The sequence below is a fragment of the Aegilops tauschii genome, chromosome 4 (assembly GCF_002575655.3).
Source record: "Aegilops tauschii subsp. strangulata cultivar AL8/78 chromosome 4, Aet v6.0, whole genome shotgun sequence".
NCBI classification, from domain to species: Eukaryota; Viridiplantae; Streptophyta; class Magnoliopsida; order Poales; family Poaceae; genus Aegilops; species Aegilops tauschii.
The window spans coordinates 23360699-23373744 of record NC_053038.3 but is presented as its reverse complement, the minus strand read 5'-3'; the positions used below and the strand labels follow the sequence as shown (position 1 = coordinate 23373744).

The window sequence follows — 13046 nt, the reverse complement described above, 5'->3', positions numbered from 1 at the left end:
TTCCGAGTCCCGGATGAGATCCCGGACATCACGAGGAGTTCCGGAATGGTCCGGAGGTGAAGAATTATATATAGGAAGTCCAGTTTCGGCCACCGGGAAAGTTTCGGGGGTCACCGGTATTGTACCGGGGCCACCGGAAGGGTCCTGGGGGTCCACCGAGTGGGGCCACCTATCCCGGAGGGCCCCATGGGCTCAAGTGGGGAAGGGAACCAGCCCCTGGTGGGCTGGTGCGCCCCCCTTGGGCCTCCCCTGCGCCTAGGGTTGGAAACCCTAGGGGTGGGGGGCGCCCCACTTGGCTTGGGGGGCAAGCCACCCCCTTGGCCGCCCCCCCCCTTGGAGATTAGATATCCTAGGGCCGGCGCCCCCCCCCAGGGGCCCTATATAAAGAGGGGGAGGGAGGGCAGCAGCACCCAAGCCCTGGCGCCTCCCTCTCCCTCCCGTAATACCTCTCCCTCTCGCTGAGCTTGGCGAAGCCCTGCCGAGATCCCCGCTGATTCCACCACCACGCCGTCGTGCTGCTGGATCTCCATCAACCTCTCCCTCCCCCTTGCTGGATCAAGAAGGAGGAGACGTCTCTCCCAACCGTACATGTGTTGAACGCGGAGGTGCCGTCCGTACGGCGCTAGGATCATCGGTGATTTGGATCACGACGAGTACGACTCCATCAACCCCGTTCACTTGAACGCTTCCGCTCGCGATCTACAAGGGTATGTAGATGCACTCCTCTCTCTCGTTGCTAGATGACTCCATAGATTGATCTTGGTGATGCGTAGAAAAAATTTAATTTCTGCTACGATACCCAACAGGTACACCACCGGAGGCATTCACATAGAGTCATATCTTGTTCTAGTATCGAGTTGTAATTCTTGAGTTGTAAATAAATAAAAGTGTGATGATTATCATTATTAGAGCATTGTCCCATGTGAGGAAAAAAAAGAGAGAGGCCAAATAAAAAAATATATAAAAAAAGAGAGAAGGGACAATGCTACTATCCTTTTACCACACGTGTGCTTCAAAGTAGCACCATGATCTTCATGATAGAGAGTTTCTTATTTTGTCACTTTCATATACTAGTGGGAATTTTCGTTATAGAACTTGGCCTGTATATTCCAACAATGGGCTTCCTCAAATGCCGTAGGTCTTCGTGAGCAAGCAAGTTGGATGCACACCCACTAGTTTCTTTTGTTGAGCTTTCATACATTTATAGTTCTAGTGCATCCGTTGCATGGCAATCCCTACTCCTCACATTTACATCAAATAATGGGCATATCCATAGCATGTTGATTAGCCACGTTGATGTGAGACCTTATCTTTTTTTGTCTTCTCCACACAACCCCCACCATCATATTCTATTCGACCTATAGTGCTATGTCCATGGCTCACGCTCATGTATTGCGTGAAAGTTGAAAAAGTCTGAGAATACTAAAGTATGAAACAATTGCTTGGCTTGTCATCGGGGTTGTGCATGATTTGAACATTTTTGTGTGACGGAGATGAAGCATAACCAAACTATATGATTTTGTAGGGATGAACTTTTTTGGCCATGTTATTTTGAGAAGACATAATTGCTTTGTTAGTATGCTTGAAGTATTATTGTTTTTATGTCAATATTAAACTTTTATCTTACGGATCTGAACATTCATGCCACAATAAGAAGAATTACATTGAAAATTATGTTGGGTAGCATTCCACATCAAAAATTCTGTTTTGATCATTTACCTACTCGAGGAGGAGCAGGAATTAAGCTTGGGGATGCTTGATACGTCTCAAACGTATCTATAATTTTTTATTGTTCCATGCTATTATATTATATGTTTTGGATGTTTAATGGGCTCTAATATGCTATTGATATTATTTTTGGGACTAACCTATTAACCGGAGGCGCAGTGCCAGTTTCTGTTTTTTTGCCTATTTCAGTGTTTTGGAGATAAGGAAATCAAACAGAGTCCAAATGGAATGAAACTTCTGTGAGGATCTTTCTTGGACCAGAAGGAATCCAGAAGACTTGGAGTTGAATTCTTGAGCGCTGTAAGGAGGCCATGAGGCAGGAGGGCGCGCCCAGGGGGGTAGGCATGCCCCCCGACCCTTGTGGGCCCCACGGCACTCCACCGACCTATTTCTTCCGCCTATATATACCCTTATACCCTAAAACCATCATACAGAGAGACGAAACCAATATTCCACCACCGCAACTCTCTGTACACGTGAAATCCCTTCTTGGGGCCTTTTCCGGCACTCCGCCGGAGGGGGAATCGATCACGGAGGTCTTCTACATCAACACCATAGCCTCTCCGATGAAGCGTGAGTAGTTTACCTCAGACCTTCAGGTCCATAGTTATTAGATAGATGGCTTCTTCTCTCTCTTTGATTCTCAATACCAAGTTCTCCTCGATGTTCTTGGAGATATATTCGATGTAATATTCTTTTGCGGTGTGTTTGTCGAGATCCGATGAATTGTGGATTTCTGATCAAGTTTATCTATGAATAATATTTGGTTCTTCTCTAAATTCTTATATGTATGATTTGATATCTTTGCAAGTCTCTTCGAATTATCGGTTTAGTTTGGCCTACTAGATTGATCTTTCTTGCAATGGGAGGAGTGCATGGCTTTGGGTTCAATCTTGCGTTGTCCTTTCCCGGTGACAGTAGGGGCAGCAAGGCACGTATTGTATTGTTGCCATCGAGGATAAAAAGATGGGGTTTATATCATATTTCTTGAGTTTCTCCCTCTACATCATGTAATCTTGCCTAATGCGTTACTCTGTTCTTATGAACTTAATACTCCAGATGCATGCTGGATAGCGGTCGATGTGTGGAGTAATAGTAGTAGATGCAGAATCGTTTTGGTCGACTTGACACGGACGTGATGCCTATGTTCATGATCATGCCTAGATATTCTCATAATTATGCGCTTTTCTATCAATTGCTCGACAGTAATTTGTTGACCCACCATAATAGATGCTATCTTGAGAGAAGCCACTAGTGAAACCTATGGCCCTCGGGTCTATTTTCCATCATATAAGTTTCTAATCTACAATCTTAGTTTCCTTTTATTTTATTCTACAATCTTTACTTTCCAATCTATACAACAAAAATACCAAAAATATTATCTTACTATCTTTATCAGATCTCACTTTTGTGATTGGCCGTGAAGGGATTGACAACCCCTTTATCGTGTTGGTTGCAAGGTTCTTGATTGTTTGTGCAGGTACTAGGTGACTTGTGTGTGTCTCCTACTGGATTGATGCATTGGTTCTCAAAAACTGAGGGAAATACTTATGCTACTTTGCTGCATCACCCTTTCCTCTTCAAGGGAAAACCAACGCATGCTCAAGAGGTAGCATGGCGTGAGTTGTGAAACTATTCCACATTGTTTTAAATGAACGCCAAACTCATAACTCAAATATTTGCCTCCGCGATCAGATCGTAGAAAGTTTATTTTCTTGTTACGATGATTCTCCACTTCACTCTAAAATTCTTTGAACTTTTCAAATGTTTCAGACTTGTGTTTCATTAAGTAGATATACCGATATCTGCTCAAATCATCTGTGATGGTTAGAAAATAAGGATGCCCGCCGCGAGCCTCAACACTCATCGGACCGCATACATGGGTATGTATTATTTCCAATAAGTCATTGGCTCGCTCCATTGTTCCGAAGAACGGAGTCTTAGTCATCTTGCCCATGAGGCATGGTTCGCAAGTATCAAGTGATTCCAAAAGTCCATCTACATATACTTTCTTCATGCGCTTTACACCAATATGACCTAAACGGCAGTGCCACAAATAAGTTGCACTATCATTATCAACTTTGCATCTTTTGGCATCAATATTATGAATATGTGTATCACTATGATCGAGATTCAATAAACCACTTCCGTGCATGACCTAAGAAGGTTTTATTCATGTAAACAGAATAACAATTATTCTCTGACTTAAAAGAATAACCGTATTGCAATGAACATGATCCAATCATATTCATGCTCAACGCAAACACCAAATAACATTTATTTAGGTTCAACACTAATCCCGAAGGTAGAGGGAGTATGCGATGGTGATCTTATCAACCTTGGAACCACTTCCAACACACATCGTTACCTTGCCCTTAACTAGTCTCTGTTCATTTTGCAACTCCTGTTTTGAGTTACTAATCATAGCAACTAAAAATCGGTATCAAATACCCTGGGGTTACTATGAACACTAGTAAAGTACACATCAATAACATGTATATCAAATATACCTTTGTTCACTTTGCCATCCTTCTTATCTGCCAAATATTTGGGGTAGTTCCGCTTCTAGTGACCATTCCCTCTGCAGTAGAAGCACTCAGTTGAAGGAAATTTGCCCTAGAGGAAATAATAATGTTATTATTTATTTCCTTATATCATGATAAATGTTTATTATTCATGCTAGAATTATATTAACCGGAAATTTGATACATGTGTGAATACATAGACAAACGGAGTGTCCCTAGTATGCCTCTACTTGACTAGCTTGTTTATCAAAGATGGTTATGTTTCCTAACAATAGACATGTGTTGTCATTTGATGAACGAGATCACACCAGTAGGATAATGATGTGATGGACAAGACCCATCCGTTAGCTTAGCACTATGATCGTATAGTTTGTTGCTATTGCTTTCTTCATGACTTATACATGTTCCTATGACTATGAGATTATGCAACTCCCGAATACCGGAGGAACACTTTATGTGCTACCAAACGTCACAATGTAACTGGGTGATTATAAAGGTGCTCTACAGGCGTCTCCGATGGTGTTTGTTGGGTTGGCATAGATCGAGATTAGGATTTGTCACTCCGTGTATCGAAGAGGTATCTCTGGGCCCTCTCGGTAATGCACATCGAATCTCGGGCATGTAACATACTGATGACAAAGGGAACAACGTATAGTGCTATGCGGTTTGACTGATAAAGATCTTCATAGAATATGTGGGAACCGATATGAGCATCGAGGTTCCGCTATTGGTTATTGACCGGAGATGAGTCTCGATCATGTCTACATAGTTCTTGAACCTGTAGGGTCCGCACACTTAACGTTCGGTGACGATTGGTATTATAAGTTTATGTGTTTTGATGTACCGAAGGTAGTTCGGAGTCCCGGATATGATCACGGACATGATGAGGAGTCTTGAAATAGTCGAGACATACAGATCGATATATTGGAAGCCTATATTTGGATATCGGAATGGTTCTGAATGATATCGGGCAATTACCGGAGTACGGGGAGGTTACCGGAACCCCCCGGGAGCTATATGGGCCTTAGTGGAAAAGAGGAGGAGGCAGCCTAGGAGGGGGCGCGCCCCCCAAGCCCAATCCGAATTGGGTGAGGGGGGCGGCCCCGCTTTCCTTTCTCTCTCCCTCCTCTTTCCCTCTTCTCCTACTCCTACTTGGAAGGGGGGGAATGCTACTCCCGGTGGGAGTAGGACTCCCCCTCTTGGTGCGCCACTCCTTGGCCGGCCACCTCCTCCCCTCCTTTATATACGGAGGAGGGGGACACCCCTTGGACACACAAGTTGATTGCTCCTTAGCCGTGTGCGGTGCCCCCCTCCACCATATTCCACCTCGGTCATATCGTAGCGGTGCTTAGGCGAAGCCCTGCGTCGGTAACTTCATCATCACCGTCATCACACCGTCGTGCTGACGGAACTCTCCCTCGAAGCTCTACTGGATCGTGAGTTTGTGGGACGTCACCGAGCTGAACGTGTGCAGATCGCGGAGGTGCCGTACGTTCGGTACTAGGATCGGTCGATCGTGAAGACGTACGACTACATCAACCGCGTTGTCATAACGCTTCCACTTACAGTCTACGAGGCTACGTGGATGACACTCTCCCCTCTCGTTGCTATGCATCACCATGATCTGCATGTGTGTAGGAATTTTTTTGAAATTACTACGTTCCCCAACATCAGTTTCAGGCTTAGGTCCAGCTTTGGGCTTCTTCACGGGAGTAGAAACTTGCTTGCTATTCTTCTTGAAGTTCCATTTCTTTCTCTTTGCCTTTTTTCTTGAAACTAGTGGTCTTGTTAACCATCAACACTTGATGCTCTTTCTTGATTTCTTCCTGTCGCTGATTTCAACATCGCGAAGAGCTCGGTAAACGTTTTCATCATCCCTTGCATATTATAGTTCATCATGAAGTTCCAGCAACTTGGTGATAGTGACTAGAGAACTCTGTCAATCACTATCTTATCTAGAAGATTAACTCCCACTTGATTCAAGCGATTGTTGTACTCAGACATTCTGAGCACATGCTTACTAGTTGAGCTATTCTCCTCCATCTTGTAGGCAAAGTACTTGTCAGAGGTTTCATACCTCTCGACACGGGCATGAGTCTGAAATACCAATTTCAGCTCAAACATCTTATATGCTCCATGGCGTTCCAAACATTTTTGAAGTCCCGGTTCTAAGCCGTAAAGCATGCTGCACTAAACTATCAACTAGTCATCATACCGAGCTTGTCAGAAGTTCATAATGTCTGCATTAGCTCCTGTAATAGGTCTGTCACCTAGTGGTGCATCAAGGACATAATTCTTCTGTGCAGCAACAAGGATAATCCTCAGATAACGGACCCAGTCTGCATCATTGCTACTGTCATCTTTCAACTTTTCTCTAGGAACATATCAAAAATAAACGAGGAGATAAATCGCGAGCTATTGATCTACAACATAATTTGCAAATACTATCAAGACTAAGTTCATGATAAATTAAAGTTCAATTAATCATATTACTTAAGAACTCCCACTTAGATAGACATCCCTCTATCATCTAAGTGATCACGTGATTCAAATCAACTAAACCATGTCCGATCATCACATGAGATGAAGTAGTTTTCAATGGTGAACATCACTATGTTGATCATATCTACTATATGATTCACGCTCGATAATTCGATCTCAGTGTTCCGAGGCCATATCTGCATATGCTAGGCTCGTCAAGTTTAACTCGAGTATTCTGCGTGTGCAAAACTGGCTTGCACACGTTGTATGTGAACGTAGAGCTTATCACACCCGATCATCACTTGGTGTCTCAGCACGAAGAACTGTAGCAACGGTGCATACTTAAGGAGAACACTTATACCTTGAAATTTTAGTAAGGGATCATCTTATAATGCTACCGCCGTACTAAGCAAAATAAGATGCACAAAAGATAAACATCACATGCAATCAATACAAGTGATATGATATGGCCATCATCATCTTGTGCCTTTGATCTCCATCTCCAAAGCACCGTCATGATCACCATCGTCACCGGCTTGACACCTTGATATCCATCGAAGCATCATTGTCGTCTCGCTAACTATTGCTTCTACGACTATCGCTACCGCTTAATGATAAAGTAAAGCAATTACATGGCGATTGCATTTCATACAATAAAGCGACAACCATAAGGCTCCTGCCAGTTGCCGATAACTTTTACAAAACATGATCATCTCATACAACAATTTATATGTCATCACGTCCTGACCATATCACATCAGAACATGCCCTGCAAAAACAAGTTAGACTTCCTCTACTTTGTTGTTGCAAGTTTTACGTGGCTGCTATGGGCTTAGCAAGAACCGTTCTTACCTACGCATCAAAACCACAATGATTTTTCATCAAGTGTGTTGTTTTAACCTTCAACAAGGACCGGGCGTAGCCACACTTGATTCAACTAAATTTGGAGAAACAGACACCCACTAGCCACCTGTGTGCGAAGCACGGCGATAGAACCAGTCTCATGAACACGGTCATGTAATGTCGGTTTGGGGGGAGATCCATAGATCTGGATAGAGTCTTTCTCGCTCAGTAAAGAAGAGTACGCGCGCTACGGCTTACGCAGTGGATCTTCGAGATTTAATTTCATTTCTTCGATTTGTTCTCCTCTTCTAAGGTTATAGCTTTCATGCTAGCTTCATCGATGTTACCCACCAAATAAAAAGCCTTGAGAATGCTACTCTATTCCTGGAATTAGCCATCCCCTTCTTTGACTATTCGACCTGCTCCTCGAAGCAAGGAAGGGAATGAAGATGGCATTGAATGTCCTTTCCGCAAGAAGGATAGGAGTTGGCTTACCGCATCTACCTTCTCATCGCGGGATAAGGGCTGGGGCGTTAACTTAAGTACTAAAGCTGCTAGAGCGGCTGCCTTTGTTGATTCCCCACGAAGGAATCGGAATATCGCTACTTCCCCTTACTGCCCTAAGCGGGGGAGATGGATTAAAAACCTTGTGTGAAGGAAAGGCTGTCAAAGTCGTGGGCGCCTGGGTCAAAATTCCGCTTACCAAACAAGATGTCGAGAGGCGACGATCCCATGGGAATCCTATAAAAGAATCACTTATCCCATCCCAGCGAATGATCCTATACAGTTCGTATATCTATTTCGTCATTCGATCATGAAAACAGTGATTCTTGAACAGAATGTGATTAGTAGAGAAGCGCAATCTCTCAGAGACACTTTGAGTACGGGGGAGTCCACAGGAGGGATGAGATTCGCCTGCTACTCCACCTCTTCTTCTTCCCCAATAGACGAAGAAGAAAATAGGGCCAAGGCGCTGGTGTTAAAGGGAGAACTGCGAGGAGCCATGCCCTTCCCCCTTTGGAAGGCTGTGGGCGAGGAGGGATTCGAACCCCCGACACCGTGGTTCGTAGCCACGTGCTCTAATCCTCTGAGCTGGGAAGAACCAAAGGTTCATTCGCGGCACTCGTAGACATAGTTGTATTTCAGACCGCTTCATCCAACAATACCGTCGGATCAAAGTATGACATGCTGGTAAGCAGTATGACTATTATCGCCCACAACTCATTGTGTTCTAATCGTGCATAAAACATCTACGCATAGACCTAGCTCGGATGCCAGATCTATCTAGGAGATGCATAGCAACGAGAGGGGAGAGTGTGTTCATGTACCCTCGTAGACCGAAAGCGGAAGCGTTTAGTAACGCGGTTGATGTAGTCGAACGTCTTCGCGATCCAACTGATCCCAGCACCGACCGTATGGCACCTCCGTGTTCAGCACACGTTCAGCTCGATGACGTCCCTCATACTCTTGATCCAGTTGAAGTCGAGGGAGAGTTCCGTCAGCACGACGGCGTGGTGACGATGATGATGCAGTTACCGGCATAGGGCTTTGCCTAAGCGCTATGACGATATGACCGAGGTGTGTAACTGTGGAGGGGGGCACCGCACACGGCTATGAGAAGGCTTGTTGTGCCTTTGGGGTGCCCCTTGCCTCCGTATATACAGGAGGGAGAGGGAGAGGCAGCCGGCCTAAGGGGGCGTGCCAAGGTGTGGAGTCCTACTAGGACTCCTTAGTCCTAGTATGATTCCACCTCTCACACGGAGTAGGAAAGGGGGAAGGGAAAGAGAGAAGGAAAGGGGGGCCCGGCCCCCTTCTCCTTGTCCAATTCGGCCTCCTACCCAAGGGGGCGCACCAGCCCCTTGTGGGCTGCTGTGCTTCCCTCTTATGGCCCATATGGCCGATAACTTCTCCCAGGGGTTTCCGGTAACATCCCGGTACTCCGGAAAAATGTCCGAATCACTCGGAACCATTCCGATGTCCAAATGCAACCTTCCAATATATGAATCTTTACCTCTCGACCATATTGAGACTCCTCGTCATATCCGTGATCTCATCCGGGACTCCGAACAACCTTCGGTCATCAAATCACATAACTCATAATACAAATCGTCATCGAATGTTAAGCGTGCGGACCCTACGAGTTCGAGAACTATGTAGAAATGACCGAGACACATCTCCGGTCAATAACCAATAGCGGAACCTGGATGCTCATATTGGCTCCTACATATTCTATGAAGATCTTTATCGGTCAAACTGCATAACAACATACGTTGTTCCCTTTGTCATCGGTATGTTACTTGCCCGAGATTCGGTCGTCGGTATCATCATACCTAGTTCAATCTCGTTACCGGGAAGTATATTTACTCGTTCCGTAATGCATCATCCCGCAACTAACTCATTAGTCACAATGCTTGCAAGGCTTATAGTGATGTGCATTACCGAGAGGGCCCAGAGATACCTCTCTGATACACGGAGTGACAAATCCTAATCTTGATCTATGCCAACCCAACAAACACCTTCGGAGACACCTATAGAGCATCTTTATAATCACCCAGTTACATTGTGACGTTTGATAGCACACAAGGTGTTCCGCCGGTATTCGGGAGTTGCATAGTCTCATAGTCAGAGGAACATGTATAAGTCATGAAGAAAGCAATAGCAATAAACTTAAACGATCGTAGTGCTAAGCTAACGGATGGGTCTTGTCCATCACATCATTCTCTAATGATATGATCCCGTTGATCTAATGACAACACATGTCTATGGCTAGGAAACTTAACCATCTTTGATTAACGAGCTAGTCAAGTAGAGGCATACTAGGGACACTCTGTTTGTCTATGTATTCGCACATGTACTAAGTTTTCGGTTAATACAATTCTAGCATGAATAATAAACATTTATCATGATATAAGGAAATAAAATAATAACTTTACTATTGCCTCTAGGGCATATTTCCTTCACAAGACACCCCCAAGACCATCCAAAGAGATTAACTTTGAGCCACAGGGACACCCCCGACCAACGAACCATAGCACACGCCCTGCCTTGAACGTCGTCGGAGCTGCGACAACCCGCACACTGACGGGGAAAGGGGGAGGTGGGGGAGCGGACGCATCCGGACCGGCACACCCCTCCCTATATTCATACAAGAGAGAGAGAGACAAACTGAACGTGAGAAATTCACCTACTCCTAAGTGGCAGATTGCAAGTACCCAAGAGCAAAAAATACCTCTGGTAGCAAGGAGCTCCTCGTTGCTAGGTTGTCAGTGCAGCCACAGGTCGTGGCCCCATTGCAGCTGTCATGCTTAACTACGGAGCAGCCATGGTCGCTCCTGAATCTCAACTGGGCCAGACCTCCGCCGTCATCGTAGGCATGTGCCTCAGTAGTCGTTGCCGCCCTATGGTTAGGGGAGAGAAGGGGGGGGTACTTAAGTGACATGGTGGTCAAAGCCGGGCTATGTGTCAATTTCTGGTCAAACTGTGTCCACGTCGGTCAAAAACCATCTGAAGTAGTATAGTGGACTAAACTTATCCAGTTTTAGAAGTTCAACGAGTAAGGTTTGCAGCTTTAGGAATTGACGGACCATTTCTATATTTTCAGAAGAGCTGTGTGATGAAAAATATGCTTTTCAATTGAAAAATTATGAAAACATCACGCAAACCTAAACGGGGTTCAGTTTATGCATTGAGATCATACGAATTTAATCTGACCTTTTTTTTAGCAGGTAGTAATACATTAGCCACCAATATATAACTAATGAGAGTTTTCTACATATATTGATGAATGCTCACTACCAAACTACTGCAATGGGACCTGTCAAAATTCTTTCGGAAGCTACACATGCTCAAGTTGCCCACATAGAAAAGAGTTTGATCTGATAAAAAGGAAATGTGTTACATCAGCGAAGCAACACAATATTATTTTGGTTAAGTCATAGCTACCAATATCTCCTCATTGAAATTATAATTAACCAAATGCAGAGTGACTCAGAGAGCGATGACTAAATGTAGGTATTGCAACTGGAACTGGATGTGGCCTTGGATCCATAATTATTGCAGTATGTGTAGTTGTATTCGCCAACAAGTGGAAGAAAGGCATCCAGAATAGAATCCGACAAGCACACTTCAAGAAAAATCAAGGCCTACTCTTGCAGCAGTTGATCTCAGATGAAAGCGCCACAAACAAAGCAAAGATATTCTCCTTGGAGGAACTAGAGAAGTCAACCAACAACTTTGATGCCACTCGTATTCTTGGTCGTGGAGGACACGGTATACAATTTACAAAGGCATTCTATCTGACCAACGGGTGGTGGCTATTAAAAAATCCAAAATTGTGGAGCAGACTGAGATAGACCAGTTTATCAATGAGGTTGCTATCTTATCTCAAATCATTCATCACAATGTGGTAAAGCTATTTGGTTGTTGCCTCGAATCTGAGGTGCCTTTCCTGGTGTACGAGTTTATATCTAACGGTACATTGCATGACCTTCTTCACATTGATGTTACTGCCAAATGCTTGCTGTCATGGGATCATCGCATTAGGATTGCAGTAGAAGCAGCAGGGGCACTTGCTTATCTGCACTCGGCTGCTGCAATACCAATTTTCCATAGAGACGTAAAATCGTCTAACATACTAATGGATAGAAGCTTCGCTACAAAGGTTTCTGACTTTGGTGCTTCAAGGTCTCTTTCCCTCGATGAGACTCATGTGGTGACTATTGTCCAAGGAACATTTGGTTACCTAGATCCAGAGTATTACCATACCGGGCAGCTAACTGAAAAGAGTGATGTGTATAGTTTTGGAGTAATACTTGTGGAACTTTTCACAAGAAGAAAGCCAATTTTTATCAATGATCTAGGTGCAAAACAAAACTTGTCCCATTATTTCGTGGAAGGATTGCAAGAGGGAGATATCATGGAAATAATGGATCATCAGGTTGTCAACGAGGCAAACCAGGAAGAGATTGATGATATTTGCTCACTTGCGGAAGCATGCTTGAGACTCAAAGGAAGAGACAGACCTACTATGAAAGAAGTAGATATGAGGTTGCAATTCATGAGAACTAAGAGGCTAAGAAAATGCAAAATTCTCCCAGCTAATGATGAAGAGATTGAGCCTTTTTTATGCCCAAAGGTTGGTAATTCTGATGCACCAGCGAATGTTGCCAATGCTGGTAATTCAAAATCAAAAGGCACCTCTAGTTGCTACAGTCTAGAGCAAGAACTTTCATCGTTGGTCACTTGGCCACGCTAAGTACACATGTGCAATACTACAATCGCGTCCTTCCTAGTATTCATTTGAATTCCCATTTGTTTTCTGTAGATTTATATTATGTTACATAGTTCACTTTAGACGAGATTATGTCACGTAGTTTCGCTTCTGTATAATTGCAAAAATTATTTGTAGCTCATGTCAATTGTGTACAATTATATTACCACTCTTACATTACAATTATTTGCAACGAATAT

The 13046-nt window shown here is 44.0% G+C and overlaps 1 pseudogene; it reads left to right on the top strand.

Annotated features, from left to right (window-relative positions):
* LOC109751953 (wall-associated receptor kinase 4-like) overlaps positions 1–12831 on the top strand; it is a 59337-nt pseudogene extending 46506 nt beyond the window's left edge.
* The last annotated feature ends 215 nt before the right edge of the window (positions 12832–13046 follow it).